Here is a 5,958-nt window from a genome sequence, read left to right as displayed (position 1 = left end):
GGCGAGGCAACGAATTTATGGCAAGAAAAGGGAAACAAAGTGTTATAACTTCTGCATACATTAATTGATTTTGATGAAACTTCGGCTTAGTCTTCGTTGTACAAGGCTGATCACATGGATGTGACTATTGTGATTCAAAGTAATAGCGCCACCAACTGGAAGCAGAAAATGTGTCACTTTCAGCATACATTGAGATCACCCTCTTATTTTTACCTGATTTGCTTCAAAATTCATCAGAATAATGTTAAAACTTGGCACATGTAATCCTTTGAAAATGGGCAGGGAGGAGGGGCTCTATAGTGGCACCTTGTAGTGCAGTAAATGTGGAGTGAATTTGACATAGTCCTTTGATGTTTAACCGTTTTAAGTGCCTATTGCCCGCTGTGCACAGTTGCCCTGAAGCCACCGGGGTGGCGGTGCCACCGGGCTTGGGCCCGCCATCGCTGCTCGCAGCTATATTTATTTTTTTTTTTTTTTTTTTTTTATTTTTTTTCCGTCTTCCGGGGCTTTTTGGGGGCCTTAACATGCTCAAAAACTCTTGAAAATTGGCACACACATTGGAATCCGCGGCCATTAGGACGCCGGAGAGGCTGGTACCCGGGCGTGGCAGGGGGGCTCGACAGCGCCCCCTTGAAAAAAGTCTGAAAATTTGGTCCATATATTAAACACGCTTGCACGTATTAGTATGAAACTCAGTACACATATAGACCTCATCGGGCCGAACAACTTTCGTGCTCTAAGTTAAACACCACGCCAACAGGAAGTCAGCTATTAAGGGTTGTTTGAAAAACGCATGCTCTGGAATTTGATATACTCCTCCTAGACGATTAATCCGATCGCCACCAAACTCGGTCAGCATGAAGTCAAGACACTGATGATTAAAAATTGCCAGGGGATTTTTGATATCTCGAACGGTTTGGCCGTGGCGAGGCAACGAATTTATGGCGAGAAAAAGGAAACAGGAAATGTGTTATAACGTCTGCATACATATATTGATCTTTATGAAACTTCACGAGTGTGTTCGTTATAGGAGTCTGATCACATGGATGTGACTATTGTGAGTCAAAGTTATAGCGCCACCAACTGGCAGCAGGAAGTGTATCACTTTTTGAAATGTTTTGAGATCACCCTCTTATTTTTACCTGATTTGCTTCAAACTTCATCAGTGTAATGTCAATACACAGCAGATGTAGACCTATGACAGGATTTTTGATATTTGAAATATTGTTGCCATGGCAACAGGTCAAACTGTAATAATATTCTTGAGTGTTTTTGAGGCTCTTAACATGCTTCAAATTGCATGAAACTCGACACACACATCAATATTGTCAACCAGTAGACATGGACAAAGCCATAGAAATGGGCGTGGTGGAGGGGCTCAGTAGCGCCACCTTTTGACAAAAGTGGGGGGGTTAGTTTTTCCTACAATCACCAAACTCGGTACACATATTGTTCTCATCAAGCCGGACAATTTTCTAATTTACATTCATTAGCTCCGACCAACAGGAAGTCAGCTATTTTGGTTTGAATGTTAATTTTTTGAAAAAACAGGCTATGAATTTTATACTACTGCTCCTACAGGGTTTATCCAATTTACACCAAACTTTTTTTAACTTGTTGCTAACACATTGAAGTTGTTTAATTGCAAACGGATTTTGGATATCTCAAACGGTTTGGCCGTGGCGAGGCAACGAATTTATGGCAAGAAAAGGGAAACAAAGTGTTATAACTTCTGCATACATTAATTGATTTTGATGAAACTTCGGCTTAGTCTTCGTTGTACAAGGCTGATCACATGGATGTGACTATTGTGATTCAAAGTAATAGCGCCACCAACTGGAAGCAGAAAATGTGTCACTTTCAGCATACATTGAGATCACCCTCTTATTTTTACCTGATTTGCTTCAAAATTCATCAGAATAATGTTAAAACTTGGCACATGTAATCCTTTGAAAATGGGCAGGGAGGAGGGGCTCTATAGTGGCACCTTGTAGTGCAGTAAATGTGGAGTGAATTTGACATAGTCCTTTGATGTTTAACCGTTTTAAGTGCCTATTGCCCGCTGTGCACAGTTGCCCTGAAGCCACCGGGGTGGCGGTGCCACCGGGCTTGGGCCCGCCATCGCTGCTCGCAGCTATATTTATTATTTTTTTTTTTTATTATTTTTTTTTTTTTTTTTTTTTCCGTCTTCCGGGGCTTTTTGGGGGCCTTAACATGCTCAAAAACTCTTGAAAATTGGCACACACATTGGAATCCGCGGCCAACAGGGCCGGGCAGAAGCTGGTACCCGGGCGTGGCAGGGGGGCTCAACAGCGCCCCCTTGAAAAAGGTCTGAAAATTTGGTCCATATATTAAACACGCTTGCACGTATTAGTCTGAAACTCGGTACACATATAGACCTCATCGGGCCGAACAACTTTCGTGCTCTAAGTTAAACGTCACGCCAACAGGAAGTCAGCTATTAAGGGTTGTTTGAAAAACGCATGCTCTGGAATTTGATATACTCCTCCTAGACGATTAATCCGATCGCCACCAAACTCGGTCAGCATGAAGTCAAGACACTGATGATTAAAAATTGCCAGGGGATTTTTGATATCTCGAACGGTTTGTCCGTGGCGAGGCAACGAATTTATGGCGAGAAAAAGGAAACAGGAAATGTGTTATAACGTCTGCATACATATATTGATCTTTATGAAACTTCACAAGTGTGTTCGTTATAGGAGTCTGATCACATGTATGTGACTATTGTGAGTCAAAGTTATAGCGCCACCAACTGGCAGCAGGAAGTGTATCACTTTTTGAAATGTTTTGAGATCACCCTCTTATTTTTACCTGATTTGCTTCAAACTTCATCAGTGTAATGTCAATACACAGCAGATGTAGACCTATGACAGGATTTTTGATATTTGAAATATTGTTGCCATGGCAACAGGTCAAACTGTAATAATATTCTTGAGTGTTTTTGAGGCTCTTAACATGCTTCAAATTGCATGAAACTCGACACACACATCAATATTGTCAACCAGTAGACATGGACAAAGCCATAGAAATGGGCGTGGTGGAGGGGCTCAGTAGCGCCACCTTTTGACAAAAGTGGGGGGGTTTGTTTTTCCTACAGTCACCAAACTTGGTACACATATTGTTCTCATCAAGCCGGACAATTTTCTAATTTACATTCATTAGCTCCGACCAACAGGAAGTCAGCTATTTTGGTTTGAATGTTAATTTTTTGAAAAAACAGGCTATGAATTTTATACTACTACTCCTACAGGGTTTATCCAATTTACACCAAGCTTTTTTTAACTTGTTGCTAACACATTGAAGTTGTTTAATTGCAAACGGATTTTGGATATCTCAAACGGTTTGGCCGTGGCGAGGCAACGAATTTATGGCAAGAAAAGGGAAACAAAGTGTTATAACTTCTGCATACATTAATTGATTTTGATGAAACTTCGGCTTAGTCTTCGTTGTACAAGGCTGATCACATGGATGTGACTATTGTGATTCAAAGTCATAGCGCCACCAACTGGAAGCAGAAAATGTGTCACTTTTAGCATACATTGAGATCACCCTCTTATTTTTACCTGATTTGCTTCAAAATTCATCAGAATAATGTTAAAACTTGGCACATGTAATACTTTGAAAATGGGCAGGGAGGAGGGGCTCTATAGCAGCACCTTGTAGTGCAGTAAATGTGGAGCGAATTTGACATAGTCCTTTGATGTTTAACCGTTTTAAATGCCTATTGCCCGCTGTGCACAGTTGCCCTGAAGCCACCGGGGTGGCGGTGCCACCGGGCTTGGGCCCGCCATCGCTGCTCGCAGCTATATTTATTATTTTTTTTTTTTTTTTTTTTTTATTTTTTTTCCGTCTTCCGGGGCTTTTTGGGGGCCTTAACATGCTCAAAAACTCTTGAAAATTGGCACACACATTGGAATCCGCGGCCATTAGGACGCCGGAGAGGCTGGTACCCGGGCGTGGCAGGGGGGCTCGACAGCGCCCCCTTGAAAAAAGTCTGAAAATTTGGTCCATATATTAAACACGCTTGCACGTATTAGTATGAAACTCAGTACACATATAGACCTCATCGGGCCGAACAACTTTCGTGCTCTAAGTTAAACACCACGCCAACAGGAAGTCAGCTATTAAGGGTTGTTTGAAAAACGCATGCTCTGGAATTTGATATACTCCTCCTAGACGATTAATCCGATCGCCACCAAACTCGGTCAGCATGAAGTCAAGACACTGATGATTAAAAATTGCCAGGGGATTTTTGATATCTCGAACGGTTTGGCCGTGGCGAGGCAACGAATTTATGGCGAGAAAAAGGAAACAGGAAATGTGTTATAACGTCTGCATACATATATTGATCTTTATGAAACTTCACGAGTGTGTTCGTTATAGGAGTCTGATCACATGGATGTGACTATTGTGAGTCAAAGTTATAGCGCCACCAACTGGCAGCAGGAAGTGTATCACTTTTTGAAATGTTTTGAGATCACCCTCTTATTTTTACCTGATTTGCTTCAAACTTCATCAGTGTAATGTCAATACACAGCAGATGTAGACCTATGACAGGATTTTTGATATTTGAAATATTGTTGCCATGGCAACAGGTCAAACTGTAATAATATTCTTGAGTGTTTTTGAGGCTCTTAACATGCTTCAAATTGCATGAAACTCGACACACACATCAATATTGTCAACCAGTAGACATGGACAAAGCCATAGAAATGGGCGTGGTGGAGGGGCTCAGTAGCGCCACCTTTTGACAAAAGTGGGGGGGTTAGTTTTTCCTACAATCACCAAACTCGGTACACATATTGTTCTCATCAAGCCGGACAATTTTCTAATTTACATTCATTAGCTCCGACCAACAGGAAGTCAGCTATTTTGGTTTGAATGTTAATTTTTTGAAAAAACAGGCTATGAATTTTATACTACTGCTCCTACAGGGTTTATCCAATTTACACCAAACTTTTTTTAACTTGTTGCTAACACATTGAAGTTGTTTAATTGCAAACGGATTTTGGATATCTCAAACGGTTTGGCCGTGGCGAGGCAACGAATTTATGGCAAGAAAAGGGAAACAAAGTGTTATAACTTCTGCATACATTAATTGATTTTGATGAAACTTCGGCTTAGTCTTCGTTGTACAAGGCTGATCACATGGATGTGACTATTGTGATTCAAAGTAATAGCGCCACCAACTGGAAGCAGAAAATGTGTCACTTTCAGCATACATTGAGATCACCCTCTTATTTTTACCTGATTTGCTTCAAAATTCATCAGAATAATGTTAAAACTTGGCACATGTAATCCTTTGAAAATGGGCAGGGAGGAGGGGCTCTATAGTGGCACCTTGTAGTGCAGTAAATGTGGAGTGAATTTGACATAGTCCTTTGATGTTTAACCGTTTTAAGTGCCTATTGCCCGCTGTGCACAGTTGCCCTGAAGCCACCGGGGTGGCGGTGCCACCGGGCTTGGGCCCGCCATCGCTGCTCGCAGCTATATTTTGTGTTGTTCTTGCTTGCTTACCTAGTCTGTTGATTCACCTGTGCAGATCCAGACGTTACTGGCTGCCCTTGTCTAATGCCTTTCATAATGTTGGGAACATGGGCTGGCATATGCAAATATTGGGGCGTACACCCCGACTGTTACGTAACAGTCGGTGTTATGTTGAGATCCGCGTGTTTTCCGGAAGTCTTTTAAACAAATGAGATTTACATAAGAAAGAGAAAGCAATGGAGTTTGAAACTCAGTGTATGTCTTTTCCATGTACTGAACTCTTGTTATTCAACTATGCCGAGGTAAATTCAAATTTTGAATCTAGGGCACCTTTAATTGAAAAATAATTTTAAAATATATTAGAACATTTAAAATAAATGTATTATTTTCAATGGGAAAAATAGCTAATAAAAATTGTATAAATATGTTGTAGTATCATAAAATACCCTC

This window comes from Megalobrama amblycephala, linkage group LG17 (genome assembly GCF_018812025.1).
Source record: "Megalobrama amblycephala isolate DHTTF-2021 linkage group LG17, ASM1881202v1, whole genome shotgun sequence".
Taxonomy (NCBI): Eukaryota; Metazoa; Chordata; class Actinopteri; order Cypriniformes; family Xenocyprididae; genus Megalobrama; species Megalobrama amblycephala.
The sequence above is the reverse complement of the archived record's forward strand: the minus strand, read 5'-3'. Positions refer to the sequence as shown.